The sequence below is a fragment of the Ranitomeya imitator genome, chromosome 3 (genome assembly GCF_032444005.1).
Source record: "Ranitomeya imitator isolate aRanImi1 chromosome 3, aRanImi1.pri, whole genome shotgun sequence".
NCBI lineage: Eukaryota > Metazoa > Chordata > Amphibia > Anura > Dendrobatidae > Ranitomeya > Ranitomeya imitator.
In genome coordinates, this window is record NC_091284.1 from 97326207 (window position 1) to 97350504 (window position 24298).

Sequence of the window (24298 nt, forward strand, 5' to 3'; positions counted from 1 at the left end):
TCATATGATTGCTAGAGAGGCAAATCAAAACCCCCACTTGAGTGCAAAATACCTTCAGAAAGATTTATCAGACTCTGGAGTTGTGGTACATTGTTCTACTATTCAGGGAGACCAGCATAAATATGGCCTTCATGGAAGAGTCATCAGAAGAAAACCTTTCGTGTGTCCTCACCATAAAATTCAGCATAAGAAGTATGCTAAATAACATCTAAACATGCCTGATGCATCTTAGAAACAAATCCTCTGGACCGATGATATTAAAATAGAACTCTTTGGCCACAATGATCAAAGGTATGTGTGGAGAAAAAAAGGGCACAGAATTTCAGGAAAAGAACATCTCGCCAATCATTAAGCATGGAGGGTGGATCAATCATGCTTTTGGGTTGTGCTGTAGGCAGTGGCATGGGGAACATTTCATGGGTAGAGGGAAGAATGGATTCAATTAAATTGTTAATGCAAACATAACATCATCTGTAAAAAAAAACTGAAGTTGAAAAAAGGATGGCTCCTACAAATTAATAATGTTCCTAAACACATGTCAAAAATACACAATAGACTACTTCAAAAGGTGCAAGCTGAAGGTTTTACAATGGCCCTCACTGTCCCCTGATCTGAAAATCATTGAAAATCTGTGTCTAGGACTCAAAACATGCAAAAAGACCCAGGAATCACACAGGACTGGAAGAATAGATGAAAATTCTTCAAACAAGAACTGAAAGACCTTTGGGGAGGAAGTGTATGTATGACCTCTGAGTATTAGTATGACCTCTGAGGAGGCAGTGTATGTATGACCTCAGAGCAGACAGTGTATGTATGACGTCTGATTATTAGTACGACCCCTGAGTATTAGCACAACCTCTGAGGAGGCAGTGTATGTATGCCCTCTGAGTATTAGTATGACCTCTGATGAGGCAGTATATGTATGACCTCTGAGCAGGCAGTCTATGTATGACCTCTGAGGAGGCAGTATAACTATGACCTCTGAGCAGGCTGTGTATGTATGACCTCTGAGTATTAGCACAACCTCTGAGGAGGCAGTGTATGTATACCCTCTGAGTATTAGTATGACCTCTGATGAGGCAGTATATGTATGACCTCTGAGCAGGCAGTCTATGTATGACCTCTGAGGAGGCAGTATATCTATGACCTCTGAGCAGGCTGTGTATGTATGACCTCTGAGTATTAGTACAACCTCTGAGGAGGCAGTGAATGTATGACCGTGAGTGTTAGTATGACCTCTGATGAGGCAGTATATGTATGACCATGAGTATTAGTATGACCTCTGATGAGTCAGTATATGTATGACCTCTGAGGAGGCAGTGTATGTATGACCTATGAGTATGTCCTCTGAGGAGGCAGTGTCTGTATGACCTCTGAGTATTAATATGACCTCTGAAGAGGCGGTGTATGTATGACCTTTGAATATGCAGTGTATTATTTTAGATGGCATCTAAATTCTGCATTGAAATCAGCAGACAATGGCACTGCTCTCTCAACATTGAAGTTTACTTGTCTCCACTCTGAGGTCAATTGGAAGATCACAAATAGTACAAAAACCCGGCACTCAACTTTGTAATGAGGAGAAGTGAATAATTTTTTATATCCCGAGACAGTAAACGTTTCGGTCTCAATAAGGGACCTTCATTAGTAACTGCAAAAAGTACATATACATATACCATATCAATTACATAATCAGTTGAGTGTCGGGGTTTTGTACTATTTGTGATATGGTTTGGGAACCTACCCGTGCCCCTTCTCAGGTTGTGCACACGTTTATCTATTATTAATTGGAAGATCACAACTGCTGTAATTATACAGAATGGCTACTCATACCTTTTTTCTAATGATTTTTATTGATTTTAAAATTTTTACCAAAAAAAGGGAGGACGTGGAAATAGGTAGGAAAGAAGAAAGAAACTTTTATGGGTAGTTAAGAAATGGGAATGTTGGGGCAGGAAAAATAAACTGTTAATAAATTAGGAAAAAGACAAGTGTACATTTATACTATCCTGATTCATATTTTTCCACCCTAAAGGCTCTTTTCAACTATAGTTTATTAAGAGCTATTACCATAAAAACAAATCACACAGCCTGGCATCTTTATCGTCACCTATAGCATTAGCTCATTTTATTACTGGAGTTTTTTTTAACCTTTTCCATATGATTTTGCATAATTGAACGGAGATCCACTTCAATTATTTTTTCCCTTCAAATATAAGGATCTGTACTAATCTAACTATATCACCCTAAATGTACAGAGCTAATGAGATTTCTTCCATGGCTGGAGACTTAGCAGTTCCTAGATTGCATTGTATATATTAAATAGAATATTGGTTCTGATTTGCCGTGTTTCAGCTCCTATGCCCAGCGATTAGGCTAGTGGAAACATGTTTCCCAGCAGATTTGCTAGACATATTTTTCAGCAGGAGGGGGTAAGAGAGTGAAGAGCGGCGAGCGGGGCCACTGCGTGAATCATTTATAAAGCTTAATAAATATGCTAATCCAGAGCGGTGCAGGAGAGACGCCTGATGCTCTGCCATGTTAATTATTAAAGCCCTGCTAATTCAGAAACGGCTGCCGTTTGCTTAATGGTGGGCTACTATGAGTTCAGTGAGACATTGGAGGTCCAGGCACATTGTGCTCCTCACTGTATGCCCTCCACCAGCTTCAATCTGATTATCTAGCAAGGTCAGGAGGAAGCTGCTGGGTTTGTAGTCCTCTGTAGAACCGGCAGCCGCTTCAGAGATTTGCAGCTTTTAGTTCCTCTCCGCCTTTCTTCCATTTGTCTTGCATTTTATGCTTACAGCTTATTAACAGGTCACTGCTTTTGGCTGCTTATTAAGTATAAATGTGTAAAGCGCTGCAAAATCTGAATCCACAGAGTCAGGATGATGCCTGCCAGGTCATTGGGGCAGAGCTAGGACTCATTGGCAGCTAAGCAAAGTGGCAAGCGAAAATAGCCACGGACCATGTAGACCGTACAAAGGCCATTCTCTGTATATAGAATTAAATATTCAACTTATTGTGCAGCAACAGAACCACAGATAGAAGACGTCATATAATACACGTCTGTGCTATGATTAACGGGGATAGTCACTATTGTTAAAGAGTAACCCGTAGTTTTAATTTTTATTTCATAAATCAATAGTACACATGAAAAAAACCTGTGTGATATATCTAATAAGAGAAATTTGCTGCTTTTTTTTCCCTCCGGAATTGATTGTTCACTCTCCATTCATAGATAAAAGCTGACAAACCTACTTATATAGGAGAGAAAACACAAAGATTGAATTTCATTTAAGTTGGCATACATGCAGCACATACAAGCATGTTCACATTGGCCATAAAGCATATAAAACCTACAAAAAACAAAATGAGCAAAAACCATGCTGTAACTAATTGAGGAAAAAGTAGTGATGAGCGAGTATACTCGTTGCTTGGGTGATCTCTGAGTATTTGTTACTGCCTGGAGATTTAGTTTTTTGTTGACACAGCTGCATGATTTACGGCTACTAGCCAGTCTGAGTACATGTGGGGGTTGCCTGGTTGCTAGGGATTCCCCACATGTAATAAAGCTGTCTAACAGTCACAAATCATGCAGCTGTGGCAAGGAAAACTAAATCTCCGAACAGTCACAAATACTCGGAGATCACCCAAGCGTGCTTGGGAAAACCTGAGCAATGAGATACTCGCTCATAGCTAGTAAAAAGCAAAAGTGTATCTAAATAACACAGGGTTCTTAGTAATACCGTTTTTGATCACATAGAGAATAAAAGTCATCCCACCGTCGACAATGTGACTCTGATCGGGACGATCCTACACTGTCTAAAATTAAAAACCTTAACATGTGTCAGAGTTGACCTCAGTGTGTGAATAAGGGCAGACAAAAGGATCAGGTCCCAAACTATGGACAGCAGTCTGGGGAAGCATTTAAATGTAATTTCCAGCTCATGAGAGGGAGGCCACACCCGGGCTTGCATAGAATGCAAAAATGCAACGAAAAACACAAAGATTGACCTTGATTTAAGTTGGTATACATGTGTAAGAATAGGGACAGTGCCACAGATACCTGTTCTGTGTCTGTTCCTGAACTGTCGGGGCTGTCTCCTCTGTTGTCCGTGGAAAAGCTTAAAGGAATGGACCAATTCTTGCAGGAGGAAGCAGGGGCTGTAGCTAAGGGTACACAGCCCCAGCACGCAAGGAAACAGGCAGATTTGGCGGGAACAGGCAGCATGCAGCAGGGAGAAATGAGTGCTCCAGCCCATGAATATCATTACAGCGCAGGCCCACGCCCGAGCATCGCCATCACCGCTGAGAGAGACTGTGAGGAGAGGCATGCAGTGTGCTCATTGGCCACTACGAAGTGAGGTGCCAAATGCTCTGGGCCCGTGAATACTGTGTGCGCGCTGCCTAAGAGAGACCGGGTGTAGGACCGCCATCTGAGCCCCGATTTCCCAGTGTATATCTGCCGGACTACGGTGAGCTCAGACAGTGCAGTGGCCTATGCTTCCCTGGCCACATCAGTATATGGACTAGGGGCTCAGTGGAAGGTATCGGAGACCAACTGCTGCCGCCAGAAGATGGACCGTTGCTGCCTTCAGGACCTCATCGGACAAGCACCACTCCAGCCATTGTGGGCGGCATCACCTGCTCTGTGAACCACCACGTCCTAAGAAACGACTGACAGGATAAGTTGACCCAACAAGAACTATTAATACATTTTCTATTCTTTAAGTCTGCATACTATCTACATATTGAACTGTCTACCCCCTGTTAACCGTTTATCTCCCTGTGAGGAGTATTCCATTATTAATTAAAATTGTTAACCCTTGCTCTGCCTCCTGTCTGTCACTGCATCCCGCAACCTGATCATACATGCAGCACACAAACGCATATTCACATTGACCATAAAGCATGTAAAACCTACAAAAAGCAAAATGAGCAAAAACCCTGCTGTAACTAAATGAGTAAAAAGCAAAAGTGCATCTAAATAACACATGGTTCTTAGTAATACTGTTAATCAGAAATAGCATAAAAGCAATCGCACCATCGACAAGGTGACCCTGATCGGAACAGTCCTACGCTGTCTAATATTAAAAACCTTATATAGGAGGTAGCAATTGGTGCTTTTAAAATTCTCTGAATTTAAGAGCTAGAGGCTGACACAGACATTCCGCTGCAAATTCTCTAGATACGTCAGTTACAGTTCTCCGTAGATCTTGACGAGCACCAATCGTCATCTCCTATTTCAGTAATGAGAAATTCTGTATTCAGTGAAGACATAAGGGTACCCCTTTTGGGTCCCATATATTGGGATCCTGCATCTCCAAATACAAAACTAATCTGACTACACTTTTCCGTATAGCTGTAAATCAAAATGCGCGCAGTGTCCTTTTTGTTTTACATTGCAATCTACAGCATGGCAGATACATGCATCTGTGTTTTGTTAAGGTTCAAGGAATTGTGATGAATAAAATAAATGCTCACACGAAAATTGAATAAACAAAAATGAATTTACTTAACAAATAATAAGAAAATACACAGTTACTAAAAACAGTAAAATAACATTATTCATACATTACATTATGTCCACAGAAAAATCGATGAATCCAGCAGGAATGTAGTAAAATCACTAAGTTTATTTCTTCATTTTTTTTAAAAAAAGGAAAGGGTTGTATCCTATGGTACACCACTTGTAAATAAGTATAATTTCTTACAGCATTATGCACACATGGCAGCGTTCTTCCGACGCGTTTCGACTAACGTCTTAATCATGCTTGCGCAGGCGTGCACTATGGAGGACAGAGAATGAACTTCAATCCAATATTGCAGCCAGCATGCAGCCAGCGGGTAATGAAAGGATGAATCAAACACCCAAAAACCCCGCCTCTATGGCTGAAAATTGTTCCCTCCAAATTCAGGTGACAGAGTCCCTTTAAACAAAGGATATTCATGACAAATACAGGGGTTTGCACAAACAACATACAGTGACAAACATGTAACAAATAAGTCAAGTCATCTATTACTTCAGTCAACCCCCATAATATTATTTGTCATCTAACTAATCATTGTCTGTAATTTTAACGCCCTCTTTTCCTTGTATGTCTCTTTCACAATGGCTTCCACATACAGTCATCTTGTGTCTGTGGTCTTTTGCCATTTAAAAACACCAAGGTCTAGCACCAAATGACAGCGGACTGTCAATTCAAAGGCATTACAAACCCTCAAATGATAAATGCATATTTATGCATTCACCAAGACCAATTCATCATATCAGTCAGCGCATATGTCATAATATGCTCACAGGATTTTTCTTTTGGGTCAAACTATTAAAACAAAAACAAACATCATTAGTCATCAACAAATGGCAAAACTTTTCAAACACAATTCTCATGGAATGTTCCACAACTTTTATCTAAACATCTGTGTTACATTAGTCCATGAGGGAATACAGGTATGGTATTGGAGGAGTCAAAAGGGGCGGGGGTGCAATTGGGACTTTATTATCAGGTGTCCCACCTCTATCCTTTGAACCTCCCATCTCATTTGTCGCCACCCTCCTGGGCCGGGCGATTTTTAATCTGCCATTTCTGCTCAGATCCTGCCATCTTCTGAGAAGGTTACATGTAGAAATCCCATCTATGTCCTGAAATGGAACTCCACTAGCTATCAGGTCACAAAACAGCTCCTTTATATTTTTTAACTTTTGAATTATCGTCTTTCCTTCTCTCTTGATCTAATCTGTCTACTGTGTAATTTCTTGCTTTCTCTAGAGCAGATAACTGAGAGATCAAACTGCATGCTGCATATACATTAGTGGAGTTTCCCATGAGAGCACTTTAACATGGTGAATAATGGGGACTTGTAAGCAGCTGGGGCACCTTCTAACTGGCCCCTTCTAATCCTCGACAACAGCAAAGTGATCACTCATATCTGACAAAGGATTGCGAGTTATACCACCTATACATGTGATTTCTCTCAGTCTCTGAACACCATCTGTAAGAGACTCCCATCGTGTTTGTGGTATTAGTTCAACAGGAGAATCATATACTTGTGCCACAGAATTCCTCACCAAATGCAATAGGGAAAAATTCTCTGCAGTGTCCCTTGCATGTCTCATTTTTAGACGCACAATGGGATCAATACAAATACTAGCAATTCCTATGCCCTCATGACTGTTCAAGATTATCGTATCGGCTCCAAAATCCCATAACCTGAGAATCCATGTTAATAAATTATCTCCTGCTTGCTTCCCATACCTGGTGGCTAATTCTGTTAGCTCCCCTGCTGTATAATTTCTAGTTTCCTCTGTCATGGCGGATTCTGCGCCAACAGCTGCATCTCCTGCATCCATCCTATCTCCACTATGCTGAGTGACTTCTCTCCTAGTTTTTGTTACTACAATAGGTCTGGCATGCCTTTCTTCCTTATTTGTCTCACTGTCAGAGCCATCCCATTATAGCAAATCTGACCATTTCTCATGTGCAATCATGGTTCTAACTTGTGCAGTAGAAATAGCTGACACTGGCTGCTGTCTCCTCCTGCGCTTATTCTTATTCACATTTTTTACCACATAAGCTTCAAAACTCTTTTGCATTTTTATCATGCTGTTTCACTTGTTCTCTCAAAGCTGAGTGCAAGCTGATCCTTTGCTCTATAGCTGTATGCAGCTCTAAACGCAAGTTATCAATCTCCTCCTGCAAACTTTGCAGTGCCTGGACTCATACTCATCCAACAGCCGCTGCTTTTTTTTGCTCCTTTGTATCATACCTTGAGAGATCAAATTTGGCAGCCACATCCTGGGGATTTGCTAAACGCTGTCCCTCCATATACTTATTACATTCCTCTGCCATTGGGGTCCTCGGTCCTGACAACACCCATTCCGGCAAGGATCTGACACTACTCTCAATTGCTTTCCTATTCTTAACAAACTTATTCAATTTTGCAAACATTTTTATTCAAGACACAAATCCCACTTCTGACACCACTTTGTTTTGCTAAGGTTCAAGGAATTGTGATGAATAAAATAAATGCACACACGAAAATTGAATAAACAAACATGAATTTAGTTAATAAATAATAAGAAAATACACAGTCACTAAAAACAGTAAAATAATATGATTCATACATTACATTATGGTACAGGTCATCAGGCTGTCTCTTTCTCATCTCTCTTCCATGTAAGTGTCCCTTGAGCGCCTCTCTCCCTGTTGCATGTCTCTCTTTTATATCTTATACTGTCCAATGTATTTCAGTAAAAAAACTTTGATGGTCATTGGAATGCCAGGAAGAAACCTCCTTAAACCAGTCAGTTACTGACAACAAGTAGCTGGTCAGTTACTAACAACAAATACATTTACTAATAACAACTAACTGGTCAGTTACTAAACAACAAATTACCTTCTGCTAGATGGGTCATCTGGTTTGCAAATTCCATACATTAAGGATATACTGAATTTTATAACTGATTGAAACCATATCAATATATATATATCAATAATTAGTATTAATTAATTGGAGTGTTTGAAACCATTAAAGATAACTTACTACACAATCTCTGTAGACTTAATGTAGAATTTGTTAGTCTTTCCATGTTCCTAATAATTGTGGAATCATTAGTCAAAACAGCATAAAGTCACATGTCGAATAATGTGGCCCAAATTATAAAAGAATAAGAAACATTAAAGGTTTTATGAGGAAGCAAAATGTTATGTTGCATAAGCAAAAAAATAATAATAATAAAAAATATTCTCAATACTATACAAACTTCATATTGAGAGAAATCTGTGGCTGAAACTAAACGTTATAATTAATGATAGTTATGAATACAATGACACGGCAAGGAAAGACCTACCGACAATCTGCAAAGACTTTGAAGAGTTGGGGAAGAAAGTAAAGGAACTGGATGCACAGGTAGTTTTTTCTTCTATCCTTCCAGTAGACGGTCATGGCACCAGGAGATGGAACAGGATTCTTGATGCAAGCAACTGGCTAAGACGATGGTGCAGACAACAAGTATTCGGATTCCTGGACCACGGTGTGAATTACTGGTACGATGGACTCCTCGCCAGAGATGGACTACACCTCAACAAACCTGGGAAACACACATTTGCCAGAAGACTCGCTACACTCATCAGGAGGGCGTTAAACTAGAAGAAGAGGGGACGGGAAGAAAAACATTAGACTTGAACAAAGAAGACCCAGGAAAACATACTCAGATGGGAGGTAAGAACATTTCTAAAGCAATCCACAGCGAGGAGATTGGAACAAAACAAAATCCTCTAAACTGCATGCTCGCAAACGCCAGAAGCCTGACAAACAAGATGGAAGAACTAGAAGCAGAAATATCTACAGGTAACTTTGACATAGTGGGAATAACCGAGACATGGTTAGATGAAAGCTATGACTGGGCAGTTAACTTACAGGGTTACAGTCTGTTTAGAAAGGATCGTAAAAATCGGAGAGGAGGAGGGGTTTGTCTCTATGTGAAGTCTTGTCTAAAGTCCACTTTAAGGGAGGATATTAGCGAAGGAAATGAGGATGTCGAGTCCATATGGGTCGAAATTCATGGAGGGAAAAATGGTAACAAAATTCTCATTGGGGTCTGTTACAAACCCCCAAATATAACAGAAACCATGGAAAGTCTACTTCTAAAGCAGATAGATGAAGCTGCAACCCATAATGAGGTCCTGGTTATGGGGGACTTTAACTACCCGGATATTAACTGGGAAAGTGAAACCTGTGAAACCCATAAAGGCAACAGGTTTCTGCTAATAACCAAGAAAAATTATCTTTCACAATTGGTGCAGAATCCAACCAGAGGAGCAGCACTTTTAGACCTAATACTATCTAATAGACCTGACAGAATAACAAATCTGCAGGTGGTTGGGCATCTAGGAAATAGCGACCACAATATTGTACAGTTTCACCTGTCTTTCACTAGGGGGACTTGTCAGGGAGTCACAAAAACACTGAACTTTAGGAAGGCAAAGTTTGACCAGCTTAGAGATGCCCTTAATCTGGTAGACTGGGACAATATCCTCAGAAATAAGAATACAGATAATAAATGGGAAATGTTTAAGAACATCCTAAATAGGCAGTGTAAGCGGTTTATACCTTGTGGGAATAAAAGGACTAGAAATAGGAAAAACCCAATGTGGCTAAACAAAGAAGTAAGACAGGCAATTAACAGTAAAAAGAAAGCATTTGCACTACTAAAGCAGGATGGCACCATTGAAGCTTTAAAAAACTATAGGGAGAAAAATACTTTATCTAAAAAACTAATTAAAGCTGCCAAAAAGGAAACAGAGAAGCACATTGCTAAGGAGAGTAAAACTAATCCCAAACCAAACTGTTCTTCAACTATATCAATAGTAAAAGAATAAAAACTGAAAATGTAGGCCCCTTAAAAAATAGTGAGGAAAGAATGGTTGTAGATGACGAGGAAAAAGCTAACATATTAAACACCTTCTTCTCCACGGTATTCACGGTGGAAAATGAAATGCTAGGTGAAATCCCAAGAAACAATGAAAACCCTATATTAAGGGTCACCAATCTAACTCAAGAAGAGGTGCGAAATCGGCTAAATAAGATTAAAATAGATAAATCTCCGGGTCCGAATGGCATACACCCACGAGTACTAAGAGAACTAAGTAATGTAATAGATAAACCATTATTTCTTATTTTTAGGGACTCTATAGCGACAGGATCTGTTCCGCAGGACTGGCGCATAGCAAATGTGGTGCCAATATTCAAAAAGGGCTCTAAAAGTGAACCTGGAAATTATAGGCCAGTAAGTCTAACCTCTATTGTTGGTAAAATATTTGAAGGGTTTCTGAGGGATGTTATTCTGGATTATCTCAATGAGAATAACTGTTTAACTCCATATCAGCATGGGTTTATGAGAAATCGCTCCTGTCAAACCAATCTAATCAGTTTTTATGAAGAGGTAAGCTATAGGCTGGACCACGGTGAGTCATTGGACGTGGTATATCTCGATTTTTCCAAAGCGTTTGATACCGTGCCGCACAAGAGGTTGGTACACAAAATGAGAATGCTTGGTCTGGGGGAAAATGTGTGTAAATGGGTTAGTAACTGGCTTAGTGATAGAAAGCAGAGGGTGGTTATAAATGGTATAGTCTCTAACTGGGTCGCTGTGACCAGTGGGGTACCGCAGGGGTCGGTATTGGGACCTGTTCTCTTCAGCATATTCATTAATGATCTGGTAGAAGGTTTACACAGTAAAATATCGATATTTGCAGATGATACAAAACTATGTAAAGCAGTTAATACAAGAGAAGATAGTATTCTGCTACAGATGGATCTGGATAAGTTGGAAACTTGGGCTGAAAGGTGGCAGATGAGGTTTAACAATGATAAATGTAAGGTTATACACATGGGAAGAAGGAATCAATATCACCATTACACACTGAACGGGAAACCACTGGGTAAATCTGACAGGGAGAAGGACTTGGGGATCCTAGTTAATGATAAACTTACCTGGAGCAGCCAGTGCCAGGCAGCAGCTGCCAAGGCAAACAGGATCATGGGGTGCATTAAAAGAGGTCTGGATACACATGATGAGAGCATTATACTGCCTCTGTACAAATCCCTAGTTAGACCGCACATGGAGTACTGTGTCCAGTTTTGGGCACCGGTGCTCATGAAGGATATAATGGAACTAGAGAGAGTACAAAGGAGGGCAACAAAATTAATAAAGGGGATGGGAGAACTACAATACCCAGATAGATTAGCGAAATTAGGATTATTTAGTCTAGAAAAAAGACGACTGAGGGGCGATCTAATAACCATGTATAAGTATATAAGGGGACAATACAAATATCTCGCTGAGGATCTGTTTATACCAAGGAAGGTGACGCGCACAAGGGGGCATTCTTTGCGTCTGGAGGAGAGAAGGTTTTTCCACCAACATAGAAGAGGATTCTTTACTGTTAGGGCAGTGAGAATCTGGAATTGCTTGCCTGAGGAGGTGGTGATGGCGAACTCAGTCGAGGGGTTCAAGAGAGGCCTGGATGTCTTCCTGGAGCAGAACAATATTGTATCATACAATTATTAGGTTCTGTAGAAGGACGTAGATCTGGGGATTTATTATGATGGAATATAGGCTGAACTGGATGGACAAATGTCTTTTTTCGGCCTTACTAACTATGTTACTATGTTACTATGTTAATACATAAAATAATATATAAAAATATTTATGCTATCATTCTAAGATGATCAGTTGTAAAGCAAACAGCAATTTGATCAATATATTTGTTGTTCCATACAAATATGGGACATACAGTACAGACCAAAAGTTTGGACACACCTTCTCATTTAACCCCTTTACCCCCAAGGGTGGTTTGCATGTTATGGACCGGGCCAATTTTTACAATTCTGACCACTGTCCCTTTATGAGGTTATAACTCTGGAACGCTTCAACGGATCCCGGTGATTCTGACATTGTTTTCTCGTGACATATTGTACTTCATGATAGTGGAAAAATTTATTTGATATTACCTGCGTTTATTTGTGAAAAAAACGGAAATATGGCGAAAATTTTGAAAATTTCGCAATTTTCCAACTTTGAATTTTTATGCAATTAAATCACAGAGATATGTCACATAAAATACTTAATAAGTAACATTTCCCACATGTCTACTTTACATCAGCACAATTTTGGAACCAAAATTTTTTTTTGTTAGGGAGTTATAAGGGTTAAAAGTTGACCAGCAATTTCTCATTTTTACAACAAAATTTTATTTTAGGGACCACATCTCATTTGAAGTCATTTTGAGGGGTCTATATGATAGAAAATAAAGTGTGACACCATTCTAAAAACTGCTACCCTCAAGGTTCTCAAAACCACATTCAGGAAGTTTATTAACCCTTCAGGTGTTTCACAGGAATTTTTGGAATGTTTAAATAAAAATTAACATTTAACTTTTTTATTTTACCAAGGGTTACAGGAGAAAATGGACCCCAAACCTTGTTGTGCAATTTGTCCTGAGTACGCCAATACCCCATAAGTGGAGGTAAACCACTGTTTGGGCGCATGACAGATCTTGGAAGCGAAGGAGCGCCATTTGACTTTTTAATGCAAAATTGACTAGAATTGAGATGGGACGCCATGTTGCGTTTGAAGAGCCACTGATGTGCCTAAACATTGAAACCCCCCACAAGTGACACCATTTTGGAAAGTAGACCCCCTAAGGAACTTATCTAGAGGTGTGGTGAGCACTTTGACCCACCAAGTGCTTGACAGAAGTTTATAATGCAGAACCGTAAAAATAAAAAATCATTTTTTTTTTACAAAAATTATCTTTTCGCCCCAAATTTTTTATTTTCCCAATGGTAAGGGAAGAAATTTGAACCAAAAAGTTGTTGTACAATTTGTCCTGAATACGCTGATACCCCATATGTGGGGTTAAACCACTGTTTGGGCGCATGGGAGAGCTCGGAAGGGATGGAGCGCCGTTTGACTTTTTAATGCAAAATTCACAGGAATTGAGATGAGACGCCATGTTGCGTTTGGAGAGCCACTGATGTGCCTAAACATTGAAATCCCCCACAAGTGATACCATTTTGGAAAGTAGACCCCCTAAGGAACTTATCTAGATGTGTGGTGAGCACTTTGACCCACCAAGAGCTTCACAGAAGTTTATAATGCAGAGCCGTAAAAATAAAACAAAATTTTTTTCCCACAAAAATTATTTTTTAGTCCCCAGTTTTGTATTTTCCCAAGGGTAACAGGAGAAATTGGACCCCAAAAGTTGTTGTGCAATTTGTCCTGACTGCGCTGATACCCTATATGTGGGGGGGAACCACCGTTTGGGCGCATGGGAGGGCTCGGAAGGGAAGGAGCGCCATTTGGAATACAGACTTAGGTGGAATGGTCTGCAGGCATCACATTGCGTTTGCAGAGCCCCTAATGTACGTAAACAGTAGAAACCCCCCACAAGTGACTCCATATTGGAAACTAGACCCCCCACGAACTTATCTAGATGTGTTGTGAGAACTTTGAGCCCCCAAGTGTTTCACTACAGTTATAACGCCGAGCCGTGAAAATAAAAAATCTTTTTTTTCCCACAAAAATTATTTTTTAGCCCCCAGTTTTGTATTTTCCCAAGGGTAACAGGAGAAATTGGACCCCAAAAGTTGTTGTCCAATTTGTCCTGAGTACGCTGATACCCCATATGTTGGGGTAAACTCCTGTTTGGACACACGGGAGAGCTCGGAAGGGAAGGAGCACTGTTTTACTTTTTCAAAGCAGAATTGGCTGGAATTGAGATCGGACGCCATGTCGCATTTGGAGAGCCCCTGATGTGTCTAAACAGTGGAAACCCCCAAATTATAACTGAAACCCTAATCCAAACACACCCCTAACCCTAATTCCAACGGTAACCCTAACCACACCTCTAACCCAGACACACCCCTAACCCTAATCCCAACCCTATTCCCAACCGCAAATGTAATCCAAACCCTAACCCTAACTTTAGCCCCAGCCCTAACTGTAGCCTTAACCCTAACTGTAGCCTTAACCCTAGCCCTAACCCTAGCCTTAACCCTAGCCCTAACCCTAGCCCTAACCCTAGCCCTAACCCTAGCCCTAACCCTAGCCCTAGCCCTAACCCTAACCCTAACCCTAGCCCTAACCCGAGCCCTAACCCTAACCCTAGCCCTAACCCTAACCCTAACCCGAGCCCTAACCCTAACCCTAGCCCTAACCCTAACCCTAACCCTAGCCCTAACCCTAGCCCTAACCCTAGCCCTAACCCTAACCCTAGCCCTAACCCTAATGGGAAAATGGAAATAAATACATTTTTTTTATTTTTTTTTATTTTTCCCTAACTAAGGGGGTGATGAAGGGGGGTTTGATTTACATTTATAGCGGGTTTTTTAGCGGATTTTTATGATTGGCAGCCGTCACACACTGAAAGACGCTTTTTATTGCAAAAAATATTTTTTGCGTTACCACATTTTGAGAGCTATAATTTTTCCATATTTTGGTCCACAGAATCATGTGAGGTCTTGTTTTTTGCGGGACGAGTTGACGTTTTTATTGGTAACATTTTCGGGCACGTGACATTTTTTGATCGCTTTTTATTCCGATTTTTGTGAGGCAGAATTACCAAAAACCAGCTATTCATGAATTTCTTTTGGGGGAAGCGTTTATACCGTTCCGCGTTTGGTAAAATTGATAAAGCAGTTTTATTCTTTGGGTCAGTACGATTACAGCGACACCTCATTTATATCATTTTTTTAATGTTTTGGCGCTTTTATACGATAAAAACTATTTTATAGAAAAAATAATTATTTTTGCATCGCTTTATTCTGAGGACTATAACTTTTTTATTTTTTTGCTGATGTTGCTGTATGGCAGCTCGTTTTTTTGCGGGACAAGATGACGCTTTCAGCGGTACCATGGTTATTTATATCTGTCTTTTTGATCGCGTGTTATTCCACTTTTTGTTTGGCGATAATAAAGCATCGTTTTTTGTCTCGTTTTTTTTTTTTTCTTACGGTGTTTACTGAAGGGGTTAACTAGTGGGACAGTTTTATAGGTCGGGTCATAACGGACGCGGCGATACTAAATATGTGTACTTTTATTGTTTGTTTTTTTTATTTAGATAAAGAAATGTATTGATGGGAATAATATTTTTTTTTCTTCATTATTTAGGATTTTTTTTTTTTTTACACACTTGTAAAAAATTTTTTTAACTTTTTTACTTTGTCCCAGGGGGGGACAATACAGATCGGTGATCTGCCAGTTTGCACAGCACTCTGACAGATCACCGATCTGTCTGAGAGCAGTGCAGCGTTACCAAGTGCCTGCTCTGAGCAGGCACTTGGTAAGCCACCTCCCTCCCTGCAGGACCCGGATCCGCGGCCATCTTGGATCCGGGACTTTCTGCAGGGAGGGAGGTAGGAGACCCCCTGAGCAACGCGATCACATCGCGTTGCTGCGGGGGTCTCAGGGAAGCCCGCAGGGAGACCCCTCCCTGCGCGATGCTTCCCTGCACCGCCGGCACATCGCGATCATGTTTGATCGCGGTGTGCCGGGTGTTAATGTGCCGGGGGCGGTCCGTGACCGCTCCTGGCACATAGTGCCGGATGTCAGCTGCGATAAGCAGCTGACACCCGGCCGCGATCGGCCGCGCTCCCCCCGTGAGCGCGGCCGATCGCCTATGACATACTATTCCGTCCGTGGGAAGTAAAGCCCACCCCACATGGACGGAATAGTACGTCTAATGGCAGAAAGGGGTTAAAGATTTTTCTGTATTTTTATGACTATGAAAATTGTACATTCACACTGAAGGCATCATAACTATGAATTAACACATGTGGAATTATATACTTAACAAAAAAGTGTGAAACAACTGAAAATATGTCTTATATTCTAGGTTCTTCAAAGTAGCCACCTTTTGCTTTGTTGACTGCTTTGCACACTCTTGGCATTCACTTGAATGACATGAGTGTGGGGGTTGCAGGGTTATTACGGCAGCTGGGGGTCTGCTGAAGACCCCCTTGCTGTCACTTTTGAACTACTATGTAGGTGAACTTCATAAAAAAATGTAATTTAACTGTATACTGCAATATAGATGTATTGCGCAATATAATCGAAGTGATCAGACAATCGCAGGTTCAAGTGCCCACAAGGAACTAAAAAAAATTTTTTTTTAAATATAAAACTATAATTCACCCTCTTTTTAGCCAATTGATCATAAAGAGAAGTAAGCATATTTGATATTGCCATGTTTGTAAAAGTCTGATCTATAAAACTATTACAGTAAACCAAATGGTTAAGAGCATAAATAAAAGATAAATCAAATCTCCAGAATTCCGGTCCCTCCATCTGCTTTGAAAATTGAAAAAAGAAGAGATCAAAGTACACAGCTCCTACAATGGAAAAATGAAAAAGCTTAAAGATCTCAGAATATGGTGATATATATTTTTTCACAGTTAACATTCTGATATGGAGAGTCATTTAGTTATGTCATTTTTTACTGAAAAACGAACACCACAGAAAGGAAAAAAAAAAACAATGGCGGAATATGTTTTTTTCAACATTTTACTTCACTTCAAATTTTTCCTCAGTTTCCGCTACGTTGAAAAGTGGAATAAATAGTGTTATTAAAAAAAATCAACCCCCTCATAATAATAATTTTCCGCCAATAAGTTTTTAATATTGGCGGAAAATTATAAAAGCTTATGGCACTTGGAAGAAGCGGAGGAAAAAACAAAAGTGAAAAAAAAAGTGAAGTTTTGTTGTAGTTCTTTTTATGCCTTTCTTTACTGATATTCAGTCTCAAATGTATTATTGCACCATCTGAGATCAACATAAAATTGGGACAGAAACCCTGATTTCAGTAATGTGTCACTGACTGGGCTTCTTGCTACAGTAGTGATATATTACTGTTTTATTTGCTGCAGCCCTGCTAGGCCTATCACTGATAAACTCCTGCTATGTAATTCTTGATATTTATGATCTATGGCTTTCCCGGCCTCTCCCTACTGATTGACAGTGTCTATCTGTCTTTCTGTCTATGCACAGTGTAGGTAGAAAGCTGTCAATCACTGGTTTGAGCAGAGCTCACCATTGAGAAGACTAGCAGATGAAACAGTGATATTATCTAAACCATAGCAGAAAGCCCATTAAGTGATACATGAATGAAATCGTGGTCATTGTCCCTATTTTATGCTGCCCTCAGATTGAGAGGCATAAGCTTGGTGTCACATTCCCTTTACCCTTCAAGACGCAGCCCTTTTTCCTTTTTGTGTTTTCGTTTTTTGCTCCCCTCCTTCCCAGAGTCGTAACTTTTTTATTTTTCCATCAATATGGCCATGTGAGGGCTTATTTTTTGCGGAACAAGTTGTACTTTTGAACGACACCATTGGTTTTACCATGTCTTGTACTAGAAAATGGGAAAAAAAATCCAAGTGTGGTGAAATAGCAAAAAAGTGCAATCCCACATTTGTTTTTTGTTTGTCTTTTTTGCTAGATTTAAATGCTAAAACTGACCTGCCATTATGATTCTACAGTTCGTTACGAGTTCATAGACACCTAACATGTCTAGGTTATTTTTTTATCTAAGTGGTGAAAAAAAAATTCTAAACAAAAAAAAATCATCAGATCGCTCCTATGTAGCTGAATTGCAGGCTTGCTAGGAGCGCCGACCACAGGGTGGTGTTCACAGCAAGCTGGCATCAGTAACCATAGAGGTCTCAAGGAGACCTCTGGTTACTATGCCGACGCATCGCTGACCCCCGGTCATGTGATGGGGTCGGTGATGCACGCATTTCCAGCCGCGTGGCCGGAAGCAGTAGTTAATAGCGGCAGGTGGATCGCGATTGCACCTGCCGCTATTGCGCACACATGTCAGCTGTACAAAACAGCTGACATGTCGTGACTTTGATGTGGGCTCACCGCCGGAGCCCACATCAAAGGGGGAGGCACGACATGCGCCGTACTAGTACGGGGCATGTCGTGAAGGGGTTAACCCCTTTCGCACATTTGATGATGATGAATATTTAAATTGCATGTCATGTTCCTGACTTTTATGCGGACTCTGACACTGAGCCCACATCCTTCCCCGCACTTAACATGTGCCTCTAAGTGCCGAGGTTGGATTTGAACTATTTAGACAAGGAGGTGGAGTACCTTTGAAATAATTATGAAAATGGTGGTAGAGAGTATGCACTGGTATATATTTATGGTCTGGCATGTGGTTCTGCCCCTGTATTTCCCTATGCGGACTGCACTGACCTGATTCCCCTTTGCTCCCGCCCTACAAGATCAGTCCACAGCTAGATACTACAATTGGCCCTGCACTTTCCCTCTATGCTACTCATGCGTCCCGACGCGCTTCTTCCATAGAAGTGATCAGGGAACCTGTATACATGGTGCAATGGGAATCTATGCTATAGTGTCCCACATGTATTTGTGTTTCATGTATTGAGTGTCGTCCATTTTGAGATTTTATAATAACTTGATTAAAAACTACATTTTATTATCCCTGTCTCACTGCAACATTGATATAAAATGCAATAAGAGGCGACCAAAACATCATATCTACCCCTACATTGAATCAATAAAAACATCAGCTGAGGGAGAAAAAAATAAGCCATCTTCCAGCCACAGATCCCAAAAAATGAAAACATTATGGGTCTCGAAAAATGGCAACAAAAGCAAAAACTATTTTTCGTAGAAATTGTGGAATTCTTTTCCACCACTTAAATAAAAAAATAACTGTATATGTTTGGCATCTACGTACTCATACTGACCTGGGGAATCACACACTGCCATGCCAGGCCAGTTTCACCATATAGTGAACATGGTAAAGAAAAAAATAAAGAAAAAACAGTTGTGGAATTGCACATTTTTTGCAATATTACTGCACTTGGAATTTGTGTCCCGTTTTCCAGTACACTATGTGGTAAAATCAGTAAAATGTGTCCTGCAAAAAAAAAAGCCCTGGTTTTGCCAATAACCAGAATTATTTTTTTATTTTTCTTAATATATTTTAATTATTTTTCTGACTAATGAAACTTGCATCATTATTTCCTATGTGTTCCCATTTGATCTGCATGACCTAGGTTTTATAGCATATGATCTCTGTTTATGTTTCAGTGAGAAGTATAAAAGTCCATTTTGGAATAATCAGATAAGTTTCAGTTCACCGACTTCCACAGCAGTCATGGCAATTTTTGATTGGTTCATTTTATAATAGGTTAATTTACATTCTGCACATTAGTTGACATAATTAACACTATTTGCGTTCATCATTATTTTTACCGCTGTAAATAGTCTGTTTAGATAGTTACATTATTTACAGGCTTTTACTCCCTCCTATTACTTCTGAATGGAACATTTTTAATAGCTCTGCACTAGGAATTGTGAAAAGTAAAGAAATGCAATAATTTGACGTTCTGCTTAATTATATGCTTTGAACAGCAAACCATTGTGTCTGCATTGTTCTCTGGAGTACTGTAAGTACGGTATTTAGTAGCTGAGCTAAAATGCAAATCCAACATTGTCTGCGACGGCTATTAAGATTCATGCAGTCACTATCATAGAGGACTGTACTGAGAGGAGAGAGAAATGAGGACAGGGCATGCATTTTTGCCCCCAAAGATGAATCCCCCTTGGGATAGAGAACTGTACAAAAAGGCAACAATTACTTCAGAACTATTAAAAGAGTTTGGCTGGAAGGGTGAAGAACATCAGCCGCGGCTTTGTGAACAGTGACAGATAATTAGGCACCAGGGAAGGCTGTAACTCTCAATCAATATGCTAGCTCCAATGTGTGATGTTCTCAAACTATTGAGAGGCTCAAGCTTTAAAACCTACTGTATATTCTCACAATATGTCTTATAAACCAAGAAAATCAATGCGTAACATAGAAAATCTGGCAGACAGCATATTTAAAATACAAATAGCTCCTATTTTATGTTATTATGAGCCACAATAATTTCTTCTGTCTTCCCAACCCTGACCATTCATGTTATCCTATGTACACATTTGGCAATAACTCTTTGTGAAGTAGTGCCGACTGCTATTGCTTCAAAAGCATCCAGCAACTAGAGGGGTTAACACAGTCACAGGAGACAGGGAGTGGTTAGCAGAGCCCTGGGGATTGTGGGAAACATGTTGACTATTCTTGCAGCAGCCGAAGGGATGAGTGGTGTGTTTCTGAGATCTGTCTCACAAAAGTTCATGCAAGTGAACCATAGGGACACAGGATTTCCATTACAGAGTGGAGCTGGGCTATCCCCTGTACTACTAGTTGAGAAAGTCTATCAGGAGCAGGAAGATAAGGACTGGAAGAAATTGTGCCACAGAGATCATCTCCCTCAGCAAACCCCCCTCCCTCCTCCATCTCACTGTACTAGAAGGAATGCTGTGTACTACTGTGCTTTTGTCTTGAACTGTGCTATCAAAAGAGACTCTTAGTCAATGTGCCTTAAAGAAGCAGCTGTACCATTTATAAAGCATGTGCTTAAGAGACTTGAATTGTAGTGGACATGCTGTGATATTACTGTAGACTGCACTGTTCATCTGTTCATGAGGACTCTATCAATTGTATCTGTGTGAGCAAGTGGATCCATCTTGTGTCTGAGGAAGCTGCAGTACATGGTCGCCCTGAATAACGGTTCTCCGAGAATTCCAAAGAATTAATGAGACCTGTTCCGCCCCTATCGGAACCTAGCGGCGTGCACGTAACATCTTCTAAGCATGATAGTGCTGACAGAAGATGTCACTAAGTACCTCCACACTTACGTGCTATTAAATTGGGCATCTCTTTTCTATCTAATTCCATCAGGGTTAAATGGCCCTCCAGAGAACCATATGATATACAGGTCTGTACATATGTAATAAACCCCAAAATTCCAGCAGAAGACTATCTCACTTGGAGCTAATGTTGGAGCAAACACCACCTAACAGCCTCTATTTCTTATTTGCTGGATCATTTTCTCTAGTCGGACCAAGATACTGGGATCCAACACTGAGTGACAGAATGTACAGATGAAGCAAGTGCCACATTAAAGTGGAAATTTAGCATGCCTATGATACCTTGCGTAGAGAAGCCATGCCTTTTACTTTGTATGGAGAATAGTTACTCTACGCAAGTCGAATAGGCTTCAGAGTGAATTATTTAAACAGATGTATGGTACCACATCTGTAGATACCATGTCGCCAGTCTTGCTTAGGCTGATTTCAAACATCATTTTTTTGCCGCCAGGCGCAATCCGTCGAATGTTGAAAAAAAGGATCCATTGCAGATTGTGAAAAACTGATGCGATGGATCCGTTTTTTTGACAGATCCGACTAGCTGATCCAGTTAATGGATCCCCAAAAAATTAGAGCATGCTCAATTAAAAAAAAACTGAATCCGTCGTCGGATTCCATCATTTGACGGATCCGGAGCCATAGGGTTTCTTTGTAGCAAACGACAGACGGTGACGGATCCGTCGCTGTCCGTTTTTTCAATGTGCACAAAAACGTTACTATGTCTGTTTTGTGCAGCCACCAGAAAACCAGTTTTCGACAATCCAGAAAAAACGGATGAAACGTGAGACCATCCGTCACAATCCGTCGCTAATACAAGTCTGTGAGAAAAAAACTGATCCGGCAGCAACTTTTGCCGGATCCGTTTTTTTCAGAATTCGCCAGGTTGTGACTGATGGAAAAACTGATGTGTGAAAGCAGCCTTAGTGTCATACCAGGGATATTTTACCCTGTGTGCCATTTTAACTTGTCTGTTACCACTGTTTGCTTCTGACCCCTACTTGGACCATCTATGGACCATTCTTAAGTATGTTTTATTATGTTTCTCCTGTTCTCCTTTCTGGCACCAACTCAGATTGTTTGAATGCTTCATCTTAAAGCCATTAGGACCCAACCTTCTATAGCTTCCACTACTTCCCTGGAATAATCCTCAATACATGAATCTACAGCTCTAATAATTTGTATAATTCCCGCAGAAGTGCACAGCTTATGATTGGGCTCTTGCACAGCAGTGCACAGCTCTGTGCTTGCTGAAGCAAAAGCTGAGGGCTTCTACCCTTTTGACTTTAAAGGGTTGGCAACTATTTTTTCAACATCTGATCATTGGGGGTTCCCCACCTGGCACCCTCGCCAATAAGCTGTTACCGGAGCTAGAGGTGGTTAGAAGCTCTTAGTTGCTGCCGTAACACAACAGCTCCATAATTTCTATAGTTGCCATGGCCAAGTATTTCAGATCCACCCTGATCTGTAGTATGGAGGAGCTACTGTGTACCAGCAGCAACTGAGAACTTCCGGATACCTCTGGTAACAGTTGATTAGTGGGAGTGCCAGATGTCGCACCCCCACTGATCAGATATTGAAAGTAAAAAAAATTGGTCATCCTGTTTAAGTGATTGTCTCAGAAATCATAACCTTACTGATCAAAAGTACTGAACTGGGGCTAAAACATTAACCCCTTACCGACCTCCGCCATACTATTACTGCAGAGGTCGGATCCCCTGCTTTGATTTGGGCTCCGGTGGTGAGCCTGCATCAAAGCCGGGACATGTCAGCTGTTTTGAACAGCTGACATGTGCCCACAATAGCGGTGGGTGAAATCGCGATTCATCCACCGCTATTAACTAGTTAAATGCCGCTGTCAAATGCTGACAGCGGCATTTAACTGGCGCTTCCGGCCGCACGGCCGGAAATGCTCGCATCACCGACCCGTCACATGATCGGGGGTCAGCGATGTGTCGGATTAGTAACCAGAGGTCTCCTTGAGACCTCTATGGTTACTGATGCCGGCCTGCTGTGAGCGCCACCCTGTGGTCGGCGCTCATAGCAAGCCTGCAATTCAGCTACATAGGAGCGATCTGATGATCGCTGCTATCTAGCTGAGCCGATCAGGCTATGCCAGCTTCTAGCCTCCAATGGAGGCTATTGAAGCATGGCAAAAGTAAAAAAAAAAAAAAAAATTTTAAAATAAAAAAAAAATAAAAAAGTTTAAATCACCCCCCTTTCGCCCCATTCAATATAAAACAATAAAAAAATCAAACCTACACATATTTGGTATCACCGCTTTCAAAATCGCCCAATCAATCAATAAAAAAAAGCATGAACCTGATTGCTAAACAGCGTAGCGAGAAAAAAATTTGAAATGCCAGAATTACGTTTTTTGGTCGCCATGACATAATTGCCAATAATTTTCATCTGTTGTCTATTCCATTTGCACAACAGCATGTGAAATTGATTGTCAAACAGTGTTGCTTCCTAAGTGGACAGTTTGATTTCACAGAAGTTTGATTTACTTGGAGATATATTCTGTTGTTTAAGTGCTCCCTTTATTTTTTTGAGCAGTGTATCAAAAGATTTGCTCATCTTTTACCATCCCAAACACCTGTTTGTTTCCTATACACATGTATAAAAACATCATTTGCACATTAGTTGCTCCTCCACAAGTTAAGACTGCAATTAAATGACCTTTGTCCGAACAGAGAATAAATATTAGTTTAGACAAATGGCAGCCCTATTATCTTTCTTTCATTCATGTGACATTTACCTGGAAGCCACTTTCATATATTACTTGGTTTGACACAGACTAATACCTATAAGGCATTGCAATACAATTTATTCCAAGTGCTTTAATTCCAATAAGTTACTTTTTGTTGTAGAAGCATCTACAGCTCATGGCAAACTCTGATCTGTGACAGCCGGAATTGTAGGACTTAGAATTTGGCAGCTTGTCGATACAGGCAATGTCAAATGAGTTAATGAAATTTAGTTTTTCTTCTCTTTTTTCCCCATTGT